The sequence below is a fragment of the Otolemur garnettii genome, unplaced genomic scaffold, assembly GCF_000181295.1.
Source record: "Otolemur garnettii isolate 467f Iridium unplaced genomic scaffold, OtoGar3 scaffold00020, whole genome shotgun sequence".
Taxonomy (NCBI): domain Eukaryota; kingdom Metazoa; phylum Chordata; class Mammalia; order Primates; family Galagidae; genus Otolemur; species Otolemur garnettii.
Window position 1 is genome coordinate 19,262,237 of NW_003852415.1, and position 18,274 is coordinate 19,280,510.

The 18,274-nt window shown below is 40.2% G+C and overlaps 1 protein-coding gene across 1 annotated transcript in view; it reads right to left on the reverse strand.

Annotated features, from left to right (window-relative positions):
* BTBD7 (BTB domain containing 7) overlaps window positions 1–10,987 on the reverse strand; it is a 118,141-nt gene extending 107,154 nt beyond the window's left edge. Inside the window, exon 1 of the mRNA XM_012803418.2 lies at window positions 10,710–10,987. The gene's annotated coding sequence lies outside the window, so the exon portion shown is untranslated. The remainder of the gene's footprint in view (window positions 1–10,709) is intronic.
* Window positions 10,988–18,274: the final 7,287 nt, after the last annotated feature.

The following is an 18,274-nucleotide window of genomic DNA, read 5'->3' on the forward strand; positions in this document are numbered from 1 at the left end:
AGCTTGCACCCTCTTACTAAGCAGGTCTCAGAGTCTTCAGCTACAGCTCTGAAAGGGACTCTGTAAGGCTGTAAGGGAAAACCCACAGTCACAAGCAGCTTATTCATTAAGGGTGGATTAACTCTACTTCCTGGGGGTCCCCAATCCAATCTTGCCGTACCACTTTTAATAGCCAAACTGCAGAAAATACTCATGGGGAAGAACCAGCAGAAGAACTCTGGCAATATGAATCATCAGAGTAGATCAACTCCCCCAAGGTATGACAAAGGTGATAAAAGAGAAGATGTCATTATAGACAAATGGCTGAAATGGTAGAAATAAAATTCGGAATATGGATGGCAAATAAAATGAATAGAATGGAGAAAAAGTTAGAATGAGAAATACTAAGAGTAGTTCAAAAGTTTTCTCAAGAAATCAGAGAATTCAAAGACAAAATTACCAAGGATTATGGACATAATGAGAAAAGAAATAGCAGAACTCAAGGAAATGAGTAAGTTATTCAAGGCACTTTGTAGTACAGCAGAATTCCTCAGCAACAGAGTTGAGCACACAGAACAAAGAATCTCTGAAGTTGAAGACAAAGCTTTTGAATGCTCCAAGAGGCAGAGAAGTGGAGAGCAAAAACTGATCATTCCCTGGGAGAGTTATGGGACTACTCCAAAACAGCAAACATTTGTCTTATAGGAATTCCTGAAGTAGAGGATAGTCCTAAAGGCAAAGATGCTCTACTTCAAAATATTATGGAGGAGAATTTCCCAAGCATAGCAAGAGATACAGAAATTCGGATAGTAGACAGTTTCATAACTCCAGCAGGACTCAATCCAAATAAAGCATCTCCTAGACACATTGTAATTAACTTTGCCCAACTTTGCCAAAGTTAATATGAAGAGAAAATTCTGCAAGAGCCAGATGTAAAAAAAGCATTACCTACAAAGGGAGAAATATTAGAATGACCTCAGATCTCTCAGCTGAAAACTTTCAAGCCAGAAGTGGATGGTCATCAACCTTCAATCTCCTAAAACAAAATAACTTTCAGCCCAGGACCCTGTATCCAGCTAAACTGAGTTTCACTTGTGATAGAGAAATCAAATACTTCAGGGACATACACATGTTGAGGAAATCTACCATAACTAAACCAGCTCTGAGGATATTCTCAGACTCATTTTCCATAAGGACCAGCACAATGGTCTACCCCCAAAGTAAACTCACCCAGAAATTATTAAACAAAATCTAACTCCCACAGTGATGAACAGATTAAAAATACCCACAGAACCTTTGAAAAACATAATACCTAAAACATTACCATGCCTATATATCCTCTCAATTAATGTCAATGACATAAATTGTTCTCTAAAGAGGCACAAGGTGGCTGACTGGATACAAAAACTCAGGCCAGATATTTGTTGCATACAAAAGTCTCATCTTAAAGGATAAAAAAGGACTCAGGATGAAGGGAATAGACATCTATAAAACAGGCAAATGGAAATCAGAAAAAAGCAGGGGTTACAATTCTATTTGCAGATACAGTAAGTTTTAAACCAACAAAGATAAGGATGGACTCTATAGTTGTCAAGAAAACATTAAACACAAAGAGATTTTGATATTTAACATTTATGCACCTCACTAGAATGCTCCTCAATTTATAAAGCAAACGCTAACACATATGAACAATTTGATATCTTCCAGCACTATAATAGTTGGAGATTTTAACATCCCTTTGGCAGTTCTGGATAGATCCCCCAAGAAGAAACTAAACAAAGAAATAACGGACTTAAACTTGACCCTAGAATAAATGGACTTAACAGACATCTACAGAACATTTCATCCTAACAAACTGAATTCTTCTCATGAGTCCACAGATCATCCTCCAAAACAGATTATATCTTAGGACACAAGTCTAACCTCTGCAAATTTAAAAGAACAGAAATCATTTCTTGTATCTTCTCGGACCAACATGGAATCAAAGTTGAACTCAACAGCAAGAAGAATCTTTATACTCGGCTTGGCACCTATAGCTCAACCGGCTAAGGCGCCAGCCACGTACACCTAAGGTGGCGGGTTCGAATCCCCAGCCCGGACCTGCCAAAACAACAATGACGGCTGCAACCAAAAAATAGCCGGGTGTTGTGGCGGGCGCCTGTGGTCCCAGCTACTTGGGAGGCAGAGGCAAGAGACTCGCTTGAGCCCAGGAGTTGGAGGTTGCTGTGAGCTGTAATGCCACGGCACTCTACCCAGGGGGACAGCTTGAGGCTCTGTCTCAAAAAAAAAAGTAAAAAATTAATAAATAAAATTATTAAAAAAAAAAAAAGAATCTTTATACTCAAACTAAGCCATGGAAACTGAATGATAGCTGGATTAAAGATGAGATTAAGAAGGAAATCACAAAATTTTTAGAACAAAATGACAATGAAGACACAAATTATCAAAACCTGTGGGATACTGTAAAGGCAGTCCTAAGAGGGAAATTCATAGTATCGGAAGCCTTCATCAAGAAAACAGAGAGAAAGTTAACAATTTAATGGGTCATCTCAAGCAACTGGAAAGGAAGAACATTCTAACCCCAAACCCAGCAGAAGAAAAGAAATAACCAAAATTAGAGAATTAAATGAAATTGAAAATAAAAGAATTATACAACAGATCAATGAATCAAAAAATTGGTTTTTTGAAAAGCTAAGTAAAATAGATAGACCTTTGGCTAACCTAACCAGAAACAGAAAAGTAAAATCTCTAATATCATCTATCGGAAACGATAAAGGAGAAATAACAACAAACACTTCAGAAATTCAAAAAAATCCTCAATGATTACTACAAAAAGCTCTATTCTCAGAAATATGAAAATCTGAAGGAAATGGACCAATACCTGGAAGCACGCCAACTTCCGAGACTCAACCAGAAAGATGTAGAAATTTTGAATAGACCTATATCAAGCACTGAAATAGCATCAACTATACGAAATCTCCCAAAAAAGAAAAGTCTGGGACCAGATGGCTTCACATCAGAATTCTACCAAACCTTTAAAGAGGAACTAGTACCTATAGAAGGAATACTTCCCAACACATTCTATGAAACAAATATCACCCTTATCCTTAAAACAGGAAAGGATCCAACAAAGAAAGAAAATTATAGATGAATATCATTAATGAATATCGATGCAAAAATATTCAATAAGATCCTAGCAAACATAAGTCAACAACACATCAAAAGAAGTATACACCATGAGCAAGTTGGTTTTATCCCAGGGTAACAAGATTGGTTCAACATACATAAATCTATAAATATGATACATCATATAAATAAAATAAAAAACAAAGACCACATGATTCTCTCCATTGATGCAGAAAAAGCGTTTGATAATATCTAGCATCCTTTCATGATCAAAATACTTAAGAAAATATGCTGAGATGGGACATTTCTTAAACTGATAGAGGCCATCTACAGCAAACCCACAGCCAATATCATACTAAATAGAGTAAAATTGAAAACATTTCCACTCAGATCTGGAACTAGGCAAGGATGCCCATTATCTCCACCACTATTCAACATAGTAATGGAAGTCTTAGCCATCACAATCAGGCAAGAGAAGGCGATCAAGGGTATCCAGATGGGGTAGGAAGAGATCAAACTGTCACCTTTCGTGGATGAACATGATCTTATACCTGGAAAATCCCAGGGACTCAACTACAAAACTCTTAGGACTCAACTACAAAACTCTTCTTAGAAGTAATCAAGAAATATAGCACCATCTCAGGATATAAAATCAATACTTACAAATCAGTAGCTTGTATATATACCAACAACAGTCAAGCTGAAAATATAGTTAAGGACTCTATTCCTTTTACAGTAACGCCAAAGAAGAAGAACTATCTGGGAATTTACCTAACAAAGGATGTGAAAGGTCTTCATAAGAAGAATTATGAAACTCTGAGAAAAAAAACAGCAGAAGATGTTAACAAATTGAAAAATATACCATATTCACTCATGGCTGAGAAGAATCAACATTATTAAAATGTCCATACTACCCAAAGCAATCTATAGATTTAATGCAATCCCTATTAAAGCACCACTGTCATACTTTAAAGAGCTTGAAAAAAAACAGTACTTTGTTTTGTGTGGAATCAGAAAAAACCTCAAATAGCCAATACATTACTCAGAAATAAAAACAAATCAGGAGATATCACATTACCAGACTTCAGGCTATACTCTAAATCTATAGTGATCAAAACAACATGGTAGGCTCAGCACCCATAGCACAGTGGTTACAGTGCCAACCATATACACCGAGGGTGGCAGGTTCAAAACCAGCCCAGGTCAGATGAACAACGATGACAACTGCAAGAAAAAAAAATATCCAGGTGTTGTGGCAGGCACCTGTAGTCCCAACTACTTGGGAGGCTGAGGCAAGAGAATTGCTTAAGCCTAGGAGTCTGAGGTTGCTGTAAGCTGTGATGCCACAGCACTATACTGAAGGTGACACAGTAAGACTGTCTCAAAAAAAAAAAAAAAAAACCCAGCATGTTACTGGCACAAAAATAGAGAAGTAGATATATGAAACAGAACAGAAAACGAAGAGATGAACCCAGCCACTTGTCGTCATCTGATCTTTGATAAGCCTATCAAAAGTATTCACTGGGCTAGGTGCCATAGTTCAGTAGTTATGGCACCAGCTACATACACCAAGGCTGATACGTTCAAACCCAGCCCAGGCCTACTAAACAACAATGACAACTGCAACAAGAACAACAAAAACATTGCTGGGCATTGTGGCAGGTGCCTGTAGTCCCAACTACTGGAGAGGCTGGGGCAAGAGAATCGCTCAAGCCTAATAGTTTGAGGTTGCTGTGAGCTGTGACAGCACTCTAAAGGGCAACATGGTAAGACTCTGTCTCAAAAAAACAAACAAACAAAAAAAGCATTTATTGGTGGAAAGATTCCCTACTGAACAAATGGTGCTGGGTGAACTGGCTGGCAACCTGTAGAAGACTGAAACTGGACCCTCACCTTTCACCATTAACAAAAATTGATAGGAGACTTAAACTTAACTCACTGGATAGAAAACTTAAACTTAAGACAAGAAACTATAAAAATACTAGAAAAGAGTACAGGGAAAACTCTTGAAGAAATTGGCCTTGGAAAATTTTTTATGAGGAAGAACCCCCCGGCCAATTGAAGCAACACCAAAAACATATTACTGGGATCTGATCAAACTAAAAAGCTTCTGCATGGCCAAGAGCACAGTAAGTAAAGCAAGGAGACAGCCTTCAGAATGGCAGAAGGTATTTGCCGTTTATACTTCCGACAAAGGTCTGGTAACTAGAATCCATAGAGAACTCAAACTAATCAATAACAAAAGAACAAATAATCCCATTTCTTTGTGGGAAAGATACTTGAACAGAAGCTTCTCTGAAGATAGGTGCATGGACTATAAACACATGAAAAAAAATGCTCATCACCTTTAATCATCAGAGAAATGCAAATCAAAACTACTTTGAGATATATTCTAACTCCACATTAGATTAGCCCACACCACAAAACCCCAAAACTTCAGATGCTGGCATGGATGTGGAGAGAAGGGAATACTTCTACACTGTTGGTGGGAATGCAAGCAAATACATCCTTTTTTGGAAAGAAGTTTGGAGAATACTCAAGGAACTAAAAGTAGACTTGCCATGTGATCCTGCAATTCTACTAGGATATACCCATTTGATCAAAAATCATTAAACAACAAAGATTAAAGGCATGAAGGGCATTCTATGGGAAAAGGACAGTCTCCTCAACAAATGGTGCTGGGAAAACTGGATATCTACACATAAAGACCTAAATATAGCTCCAATTATGTAACTCTTAAAGGAAAATGGAAAAAGCTTCATGACATAGGATTTGGCTATGATCTCTTGGATATGTGCCAAAGCACAAGCAATAAAAAAAAAACTAGGTAAGTTAGAGTTCATCAAAATTAACAACTTTTGTGTATCAGAGGACACTACTACCATGGTGAAAAGGCAATCCACAGAAAGAAAGAAAACATTTGCAAATCATATGTCTGATAAGGGATTGGTATTCAGTATACATGAACACAGACTGTTATTTTAAATTGCACACAAACTTTATGGCCACCCCACCCCATATATAAAGAACTCCCAGAATTCAACAATAAAAAACCAACCTGACTTTAAAAATAGGGAAAGAGGCTCGGCACCTATAGCTCAACCGGCTAAGGCGCCAGCCACGTACACCTAAGGTGGCGGGTTCGAATCCCCAGCCTGGACCCGCCAAAACAACAATGACGGCTGCAACCAAAAAATAGCCGGGCGTTGTGGTGGGCGCCTGTGGTCCCAGCTACTTGGGAGGCGGAGGCAGGAGACTCGCTTGAGCCCAGGAGGTGGAGGTTGCTGTGAGCTGTAATGCCATGGCACTCAACCCAGGGGGACAGCTTGAGGCTCTGTCTAAAAAAAAAAAAAAAAAAAATAGGGAAAGAACTTAAATAGATCTCTGTCCAAAGAAAATATACAAAAGGCAATAAGCATATAAAAAACTGTTCAACATCACAAATTATTAGGAAAATACAAATAAAACCACAATGAGATATTGTGCAGGACTATTATCAAAAAACCAGAAAGTGTTAGTAAGGATATAAAGAAAATGAAACCTCATGCACTGCTGGTAAGAATATAAAAATTTCCAGGTATATACCCAAAAGAAATGAAAGCAGGCACTTGAACAGAAAATTTTCATAACCATATTCACAGCAGCATTATTCACAATAGTCAATAGGTGGAAGTAACTGAAGTGTTCATCAGTGGATGAAAGGATAAACAAAATGTGGTGTATACATATAATGGAATCTTACTCAGCCTTAAAAAGAGAGGAAATTCTGAGAAATGCTACAACATGGATGGACCTTCAAGACATTATGCTAAGTGAAATAAGCCATACACAAAAGGACAGATACTCTATGACTCCACTCATGCATGATACCTAAGGTAGTGAAATTCATAGAGACAGACAATAAAATGGTGCTTGTAAAGGACTTTTGGGTAAGGGTAAATGGGGAATTAGTGTTTACAGACATAGAGTTTCAGTTCAGAAAAGTGAAAGAATTCTGCAGACAGATGGTGGAGATGATTGCACAATGTAAATGTACTTAATGCCACAGAATTATACACTTAAAAATGGTTAAGATGATAAATTTTATTTTATGTATATTTTAACACAATAAGCACATACACAGATATACCTGCTATGTAATTCCTCCTACTAACTCTGTTCTTTTCATACTCTGTAACACCTACTGTCTTCTCTGATTCATTCCATTTTCTTCTTATTCTAACTTAACCTGTAGATCACTGACAGGTTCACTTTTCTGTTTTATCACATTAATTCATGGCTTCCAAACTTTCAAAGGCTCCCTGTATGATGCATAAGATGATACAAAGACAAATCTGTCTTTTGGCCACAGATGTAATTTACCAGAATGACAAACACAAAGGGAAAGCGAAGAGGCATCAGATACATGTTCTCTAGACCTTTTAGAAGATATGGAGTTCTTTCGGCCACATATATGTGAATCTACAAGAAAGGTGATATTGCAGACATCAAAGGAATGGGTACTGTTCAAAAAGTCATGCCTCTCAAATGTTACTACTATGGCAAAACTGGAAGAGTCTACAATGTTACCCAGCATGCTGTTGGCATTGTTGTAAAAGAACAAGGGCAAGATTCTTGCCAAGAGGATTAATGTTCATATCCATATCTATCTATATTTTTTTGAAACAGAGTCTCACTTTGTTCCCCTTGGTACATAATTTTGTATTGAGCACATTAAGCACTCAAAGGGTAGAGATAACTTCCTTTTAATGAGTAAAGGAAAATAATCAGAAAAAGGAAACCAAAGAGAATGGTACCTGGGTTCAGCTGAAACACCAGCCTGCTCCACTCAGAGAAGCACACTTTATGAGAACCAACAGGAAGGCGCCTGAACCTTTTTTATGGGAAAAGGACTAGAACCATTCTCTATGAATTCACGATATAATAGGTGTACAGCATAGCACACAGGAAAACCAAGAGAACCAGTTGAACAAAAGCATAAAGTACTAGAACCTATTCCCCATGAATTCATGGCATTAACAGGTGTACAGCATAGTGCACAGGAAAACCAAGAGAACCAGTTGAACAAAAGCATAAAGTACTAGAACCTATTCCCCATGAATTCATGGCATAATAGGCATAGCAAGCTTTGTCACATTCAGTGAAAAGGCCCCTCCCTGAGTTGCTGGAACCTTTTTCCTATGAATTCATGGCAAAATGGGTATTAAAAAGAAAAGGGTACTTAAAAAAAAAATTCCAAATCTCAATTCAGCACTCAAACTCTTCTACAGAAAGGTATTTTCCAAAAGACTCATGTTTCCTAGGGAAAACATTCTCCAGGGAAACTGAGTTGTCAACTCATCCTACTTTCCCTCTATTACCCTTGCTGATCTTTACTTTATACTCTTCTTTTCCCTCATAAAGTAACTGCTCAACATCTCTGTAAATCTAAACTCTCACAGGTCAGCTCAAGTCCTGTGTGTTTCAGGTTCTCTAGACTCCTGAGGCCTAACTCATCCCTCTCTACCTTGAACACTACAGTATCCTTTGTATTAGCAAAACTCACTAGATTATCTTCTAGACTCATGTAGGTACACTGATCTTTCCAATGAGAACCTGAAAGCAAAGTCTGCATATTTCTTTTCTTTCCATAGCATTAACATAATGCAAAACACAAAATCGATCTTCAATAATCACCTGTGTAATTTTGGATGTGTGAATTTCAGTAACTATGAAATCATAATCATTTTGTCATTATTGCACTTCTTAAGGTTAACTTATGACATACTACAAATAAAACTGCTATGAATCTGTATTGTTTAAGTGGTTTCACACAATGTGTGATATACCTTTGGGAGGTGAAACACAAATATAAGGGGGACTTACCTAACAAATGCAATCAATGTAATCTGGTTCTTTGTACCCTCAATGAATCCCCAACAATAAAAAAAAAAAAATAAAGTGAATTTCAAAATAAATAAATAAAATTACTGTGAATCAACAAGAAGATACACAGAAACCAAGCAGTATAATCCAGAAAACAACTCAGGTCTTTTAAATCCTAAAATTTTACAAAGAACTTTGTTTAGCACTGGGGCACAGAACAATATAGTAGCTAGATTTTGTAGGACAGAATATTGATTGACCTACGGGTTTTACAGAATTCATGCAAGAATGGGTTGTGCTATAATTGAGCCAAAATGTACTTTAAGGGCCTATGAAAACTCCATATACAATATCACTCCGTTCTTACTAAATTCAAGTTAGGAAAAAAAATCTTCATCAGTTACTTGAGGTAGCTTCAGAATCTGAGAGGCTCTCATTTCTGCTTGCAACTTTACTGCACAAAGACTTTAGGAGGGGACAGGTAACAGTGGTGGAAAAAAACGCAATCGATGAAGAATAAAAAGCTCAGGAGTACAGAGAAAAGAGCTCCTCCTTTTGATATAATCCCTCACCAGCCATAAGATCCATGACAAGTCACTCACTTCTTTGGGTCTAGTTTCCGAGCTCCAGAACAAGTCAGCCCTTTAGATATCTAAACGTTTTCTAACTCCAAAATTCTAGGAGAAGTTTATTCACAGAGGCTGTTAATAGTGACGATTTTTGTAAGGCAATTTCAAATATTTTTTCCACATTTCAGGAAGAAAGCAATTTATTTCGGCAATCTAAAAGAAATGGATGCTATTCAGAGACTGAAGATTATTAGTTGAAAAGCTAAGGAATTCTGTAAAATTCTTAATTCTTCATTATAGTAAGATGTTTTAGCAGAGGAAACAGTGCTCTGGTAAAGATAACTATGACTGCTACCGTAAATTAGCCCTACTCCGATGTACTCATTACCTGTGCTGGTACGTGAAGAGGTGCTATTGTAGTTCAAAGCAAAACTAACACTCTTCAGAGTTTCTCAAAAAATGATTAGAAAGTTCTCACCCTGGGGGTAAAGCTAGTAAACAGCTGCGCAAATGATAAGGCACTGAAAAATGTACACTTTTGCCATTCAATATTCCAACAAGCACAGCCTCCTCATCTTTATCAAACTCGGTATTGTCTCCCCCAACCTGTCAAAGCTCAATTCCAGTTTTATCGCTCTATCCCCAAACAGGAACTTAGCCGGACAATCTAACTTCTCCCCCGGGGAACAGCCATCCACAGGCCTGTTCCTTTCCCAATCCTCCCTCCCCGGCCGCTCCCATGCCCACCCCGGGGCGGTCGCAACCCCGGACCCAGGTAAACACGCGTCCGAGTATCGGGAGCGGCTTCTCCACGTCCTGTGAGCTGCGGTCCCGCCCCTCAGAGCCTGGAGCCCGAGCACCAAGCCGGCTGGGCCGCCGCGGCGGCCACCTCGGGCCGCTCTCCCCACCCTGAACCCTACACCTCGCGCCTCTACCCTCGGGACGAAGCGCGCTGCCCAGCCAGCCCCTTGGAGTGCACAGGGACTGGCCAGTCGGGCGCCGCCGCACCTCAGCCCCAGACAGACGACTCCCGGTCCCCGCCCGCGCCCGGCGCCTCCTGAGGCGGCCAGGCCGAAGCCCCAGCGCCTACCCGCCCAGGTACAGCCCCTTCTTCTCTGGGACACGCCGCGCCGCGGCTCCACAGCCTCAGAGACACCGAGGGACACTCACCCCGAAGGCTCCTCCCGCCGCTGCTGCTGTTACCGCCGCTGGGACTGCTGCCGTCGCCCCCGCCGCCGCTGCCTCCAGCACCGCCGTCCGCACCGGCGCCGGCACCCCCGGCCATCCTCCTCTTGCCGTCGCCGCCGCCCTCTCCTCTCCTGTCAGTGGCTCAGGCTCCGGGACTGCTTCAGGTCCCCCCTCGCCGCCATTTTGACTCCTAGAGGGAGCAGGAGGGGCTCACCTCGGCGCGGCCCTGGGGCGCCTGCGCGGCGCTGCAGAGCCGGCCCAAGCCTCGGCCCGCCCCCGCCGCCGCCGCGCCCGAGGTCACGTGGCCCAACGTCGGCGCGCGCGCTGGGCGCACGGAAGGTGGAGGGGTGTGCGTTCGTAGGAGCCGTGGGAGCCGAGCGCGCGCGTATTATTTTTGATTGTCGGCTGGCTGCTGGGCGTTGGGTCCCTCCCTCGAAGTTTCAGCTAGTCTCAACATCTTGCTTATTCTAGCGTAACGTGATCCATTATTAAATATATCAGTATGGAATTGTAGTAAGTACGTCGTCGGACGACCTAGTCTACCAACTCGTGTTTCCATTCGGCGTCCGGTATCCCGTGAGTGATTATACACAATGCATCATTCAAAGGGAACTGCGCTTCCGCGGAAAATTTTTTTCTGGCTGTCTTGGCGTTTCAGTGGCTGCTGCTTGGCAGTGTATCTTAAGCACTTGTCTACCTGGTACTTTTAAGAGCACCACTTTGCTAGTTGTTTAGCAGGTTAAAAATAAACTTAAGGACGCTGAAAAGTTTTCGTCAACAAGATTCCCCAGTAAACAAAGGACAGGATGGTTGAAAACATATAGTCGCCACGCGGGAGAGCCAAATAGCTATTCCCTAGCTGCCCCTTGTTTGGGAGTTTGCAATAACTTCAGCAATGCAATAACATTTTATGGAGCACTTTACAGTTTTAAAAACACTGTTAAATACATGGTTTCATTTGAACGCCAAAACTACCCTTTGAGGTAGTTGGGGTAGGCGTTATTATCGCAATTTCACAGCTAAGGGAACAGGTTTAGAGCTACTCAGTCCTCTGCCCAGGGCACACACGCAACCTTAATTAGTAGGCAAGCTAAGACTGGAATCCAGGCATTCTGATCCTGGTCGCTATTGTGCTAGACTTCACAGTCCAGTGTTACACCTCACTGTCCTCTGACAGACCTGTATTTATCCTCTGGGAATTTATTTAAAAGTACTCTGTTTGCATTTTCAGTATCTACTCACTCATTGAGAAACACAATTTTCTGTCACAAACTTTTCTGTTCTCAAACCTCTAACCTTCAAACAACAAGAAAAATCTGAACTTTTATAATGTATTTTCAACAATCTCTTGATCTTTTATTATTTTACACATCCGTCAATGGCAGATTTTTCTCAAAGTTTGAGCACTTCATCTCATTGAATATCATCCTTGCTTTGCTCTGGACTTTGCTCAGTTTTACTTCTTCCTCTCAATCATTCATCACCTCCTTGATAGAATCAGGTGTACCCGCCCAAATAGACCTGCTCCGCCCAGGAAAAGATCAAATTCTTGTCCTGCCCAGGAAGGGTCAGACTCTGGTCCCTCCCAGGAAATAGGAATGCCTGCCAATTGCTGCCCTCCTGGCCCTATAAAATTCCCATCTGCCATAGCCCATGTGTGGAATTCAGGCCCAGTCCACCTGCATCCAGGTGGAATTAAAGCCACATTGGCCACATACATCGGGGCTTCGTTTTCCTTGTGCCTTGGAATAATCTTTCAACTTTGGATCCATAACTTCTCACTCCTTACTTCTCTTTGAAAGGATAGATTTTCCAATTTGTTCTTCATTTTTTTTCCCCTTCACCCCGTGGGTCTCCTCTACTCCAATCCTTGAAGGTTTGGAAATTGTAGCAGATATTGTAGTAGTCCTTTGCCTAAAAATGTATTTTCCCTCCTAGCTGGTACAGTTCTCTTCAATGGAGCACACAGTTGTGAGCAATAGACAAAAAGAACATGGAAAAGTGAGAAAAAATACAAGGGAAATTGACCCATCTAGTTGGAGCCAAAGATAGCTTTGAGTGCTCACCTTACATTTCTCCACACTGTTAAACTTCCCCTAAGGGCAAAATGGAACCTTATCTAAATTCAAGCCACTGTTGGGTCCAGCTGGAATGCAAATGTTCCTTGGTTCTTGGCTCCTGGTGCTGAAGAATGAGCACTGATTCCTGGTTGATGACAGAGTGATAATAAATATAAAGCAATAACATGTATACACATTTATTGCAGAACGAAACTAAAGACAGCAAGAATATATTTCAAAGAGACAGACTGGGTACCCCTCCCGAAGTGAGCAGACACTGTCTTTTGTATGTTACCTAGTCTGTTCCGCCTTTTCCCTGGCTGATTGGCTGTCCTTTCCCACTCTTGGGGTATTTGACAGGTTGGATTATATAACAAACTCCTTATCACTTGTTCTTTTTTCCTGAACCTTCCTAAGAACCCACTGGATTGAAATCTCCAACCTTAATTGTATGGTAATGATCCTCAGGTCAGTTTAAGGTCACTAAGAGCTCCTCAATGTGTGTTAAGACTTGGGAATGGTTTTTAGCAGCAATTTTGGTTCCTAGCCACAGTTTGGTATTGCACTCTGCCACTTCCCCCACATCTGTTTACCTTCCATCAGACCTAGCACCACCTACCATTATTTTCCAGTATTTTACCTTTGTCCTTGTTAGCTAAATACAGTTGACCCTTGAACAACATGGACTTAAACTGTGAAGGTCCACTTAGATGCGGATTTTTTCAGTATTCTTTGGATTTGAAACCTGCGTATAGGGAGGGCCAGCTTTTTGATATCTATATAGATTCCCCAGAATACACTCAGATTTTGGTACACTAGGGGGTCCTGAAACCAATCTGCATATACCAAGGAATGATACCATTACTAAGGTAATGTATACCATATTACATTAACTAAAAGAGATATGATGTGCAAACTAAAAATTTCTGTGTCTTGATAATTTATTGAAATGTTAAATGAGATCAATCTCCACTATATTTTCTCAGTTTGTTCTGTTTCCTAGCCATAATTTTTAAAAAGTAAAACAGTATCAACAACGATAGCATTCTAAGTAATTTTAGAGTAGCACTACTTTTTAAAGAGACTTTGATGTGGAAATCTAAGGCTTTTGGAAAAACTGAATAAAGTCTATTGGCCCTACCTTGTCCTTTTGTCTAGCTGCACATCTGGAGAAATCTAGGAGGCTATTTGGGTATAGAAACTATGTATATGTGATCCATGATTATTTCTACCCTCTCATTCATTCACTTTGTGTTTTCTCATTATACCACTTAGCTGTACTTTTGAGATCCTGGATTAATTCAGTTTATGCATTCATAGGAGTTTGGGTTACTCTATTTTAGTTCAGTCCAACACTTTTTTTTTAGAAAGAATGTTGCCCACCTGTCCCAGGCTAAAGTGCAATGGCATTACCATAGCTCCCTGCAACTTCAAATGCCTGGGCTTACATGATCCTCCTCCCTTAGCCTCCAAAGCCACTGGGACTGCATGCTTGGCTAATTTTTCTATTTTTAGTAGAGATGGGGCCTCGCTTTTGCTCAAACTATTCTCAAACTCCTGACCTCAAATGATCTTCCTGCCTTGGCCTCTCAGAGTTTACAGGATTACAGGCATGAGCCACACTGCACCTGGCCCAAACGAATTTTTTTTTTTTTTGAGCCAGAGTATCACTTTGTCACCCTCAGTTGAGTGTGGTGACATCATAGCTCACAGCAACCTCCAACTCTTGGGCTCAAGTGATTCTCTTGTCTCAGCCTCCCGAGTAGCTGGGACTACACTTGCCCACCCACCACAACACCTGGCTATTTTTAGAGATAGGGGTCTCGAATCTGTAAGCTCAGGGCAATCCACCTTCCTCGGCCTCTCAGAGTGCTAGGATTACAGGTGTGAGCCACCTCATCCAGCCCAACACATATTTTTTCAAGCATATAATGGTATGGGCCAAGTACAGAGCTAGATGCTAAGGATAAAAAACAAACAGGTCTTTGCCTCGAGGATCTTAGAATACAAATAGGAAGACTAGGGTGGCGCCTTTGGCTCAAAGGAGTAAGGTGCCAGCCCCATATGCTGGAGGTGGTGGGTTCAAACCAGCCCTGCCCCCCCAAATATAATATTTTATATATATATAAAAATAGGAAGACTAAATGAAAAACTTTTTTTTTTTTTGCAGTTTTTAGCCAGGGCTGGGTTTGAACCCACCACCTCTGGCATATGGGACCAGTGCTTTACTCCTTTGAGCCACAGGCACCACCTGAAAAACAATTTTTTTGAAAGTACTTGTGCTAAAATGGTACTCAGTAGTGGTGAAGAGGATGGCTTTTAGACTGGCTATGTGACACAAGCAGACTATTTGGAACCTTTTCTGGGAACTTCTGCCAGGTCCTCCAAGGAGATATTTTCTCTTACTCTATTTATCTGGGATTATGACCTTAAAGGACAATGTAAATTGGATTCCTTGGCAAAGAAGATTAAGTTTTTGCAGTAGGAAAGAAGGCGTGCCAGAATAGAAAAAAAAACAGAAAGGGAGAGAAAGGGAAGCCATGACTTCATTTGAACACCTGGCTGTGCCTGAAATCAATTCATCCCTGGTCTTTTAGTTTTTAGGAGCCATTAAGTCACCCTAACACCTCTTTTAATCATACACTATTTGGAAATGGGCAAAAATAGTAGATTTCTATTGCTGAATTCACATTCTTCTCTTTCTATTCCCCCTATCAGTGAATGATACCCCATCCACCTGGTCACCTGAACCAAAAACCGAAGTCACCTGCAACTAGCTATGGATTCCACTTTCTGTCACTTCTGTCTTTTCTTTCTTTTGTACCTCCTCTTCTACCATACATAACCATCCTCTGTGGCCCCCTTCCAGGCTTATCTTCCTGGAAACATAGTATGGAAACTGGGTTTTTGAAATTATGAAGAAAAGTTTTATTTCCTCCTATTGTTTTGCATATAACAATACTGTTTTCCTGCATTTTCTGAATTTGTTTAAATCTAAACGGTGAAGATGGCTAAAAATAGATGTGTCAAAGGGCCCAGTACAGTAGTGATTAGTACCTGGTAGGTTCTTAATAAATTTAAAAGTTAATAATTGGGTATTAATTATTAAATCAATAAAAACAAAGTTAGAGAATATCTTCATCAATACTTTTATTAAGGTTGGGTGTGGTGGCTCATGCCTGTAATCCTAGCATTCTGGAAGGCCAAAGAGGGTGGATCTCCTGAGCTCAGGAGTTTGAGACCAGCCTGAGCAAGAGCAAGTCCCTGTCTCTATTAAAAATAGAAAGAAAAAAACAAAATACTAGCCAGGTGCCTGTATTCCCAGCTACTAGTCAGGCTGAGGCAAGGGGATTGCTTGACCCCAAGAGTTTAAAGTTGCTCTGAGTTATTGTGCCATGGCACTCTCCCCAGGGCACAGAGAGAGACTCTGTCTCAAAAACAAACAAACAAACAAAAAAAAACCTAAAAAACTAAAAAAAATACTTAAGAAGAAGAGATTTCTTAAGCAAGACACAAAAAATTAATCATAAAGACAAGATTCATGATTCAACTATATTTAAAATATGAACTTAACTCATCAAAATATATAATAAAATGGAAAATAAACCGCACAATATAAAAAGACATTTACAATACATCAAACCAAAAGGAGCTTATATTCAGCATACATAAAGAATCCTTTCAACTCAGTAAGAAACAGACAACACAATAGAAAATGGCAGAAGACTTGAATAAATGAGGAAATCCAAATGATGCAAATTAGAAGCTGTTCAACCGGCTCGGCGCCTATAGCTCAACCGGCTAAGGCGCCAGCCACGTACACCTAAGGTGGCGGGTTCGAATCCCCAGCCTGGACCCGCCCAACAACAATGATGGCTGCAACCAAAAAATAGCCGGGCGTTGTGGCGGGCGCCTGTAGTCCCAGCTACTTGGGAGGCGGAGGCAGGAGACTCGCTTGAGCCCAGGAGTTGGAGGTTGCTGTGAGCTGTAATGCCATGGCACTCTACCCAGGGGGATAGCTTGAGGCTCTGTCTCAAAAAAAAAAAAAAGAAGCTGTTCAACCACGTTAGTATAAGGGAAATGCAAATTAGAACCACAACAAAATCACTACTGACTCATCAGATTAGCTGAAAAGAAAAGACAATTCCAAGTATTGTTGAGGACATAGACTAATAGGAACCCTCCACAATGCCAGTAGGAATAAAAATAGGAAGAATCATTTGGGAAAGTGGTTTTGGAATTACCTAGGAAAGAGAAAAGTTAGCTTGTTTTATGGCCTAGCTTCTTCATTATTGGGTATATAGAAAAACTTATCCCCATGTACACCAAGTTACATGAGCAAGAGTGTTCATAATAGCATAGTTTATGAGAATCAAAAACTGGTAACAACCCAAATATCAATCAACAATAGTGATACAGGGTTCCTCCCACTCAAGAACAGAGAAAAGCAAAAATCTTTGCAGCTATCACTAGTTACTGAAAGCACATGTAGTGAAAATAAGATGGAGTCTGTCAGGCTAGGGCAGCAGACATTGATGTAGCTGCTCTGGTCTGTTTAGGTCCTGCCTGGCCTTCACCCCCTGTCTCCCATTCTTACTGTTTTGTAAATGTAGCTCTCACCCTGAAGATGCCTATCCTGAGTAGTTTAGGTAGACTGATTTAGGAGATTAACTTTTGAATTGGAATGTTATTTTGGATCATGAGTTATACTGATTATTATTTAGTATGGGTCACAGGTTCAGCTGATTATTGTTTAAGATAAGAGTTAACATGGTCTTCGCTTTGAACTTAAATGTATAAAACTGTAAAGTTAGAAATGGAAGATCAGAATAGTCTTGGAGAAGCTACTCTCACTGTTTTCTAGAATCCTGGGATTCTGACAAATAAAGTTTGGTGGACCTATCGCGGTCTGTGTACATCGACTGACACTGACAGGCAGCCAGACCCTCTTTACCTAGTAACACTTGGTGACAAATCATTCAAGCTGCCCCTGAAATCTCTGGCCTTTTTAATTATGTAAGCCAATCAATTTTGTTTATTATTAGGTTTCTTATAAGAATATCCAAAGGAATCTTAACTGATATACATACTCTCTCATTTAATCCCCATATTCACATTCTAAGTATATTATTATACCGACTTTATTTGCCTGAGGCTATGGAGGCAGTAAATGATAGTGCTGGGATGTGACTTTTGATCTTTTGGCTCTTGACTGTCAATATCTTTTCATGTCAGCATAACAGGAGTTCATTGTAGAATTTCTGTTCTCAGTTCAAGAGAGGAAGAGAAAAGTCAAATTCAAAACTGAAAAGGTGATATAAGAAGAAATTATTTTCATTATATGTAATTTTTTTGAAGAATGAACTGATTAACAAAATGATGTTGCACATGTGAAAGAGTGAACTTGAAACACCAAGATTATTTTTTGGACTGTCTTAGGGCACTTCTTGCATAAGATTTCTTGGTAATAAGCTTTTATTGGATTTT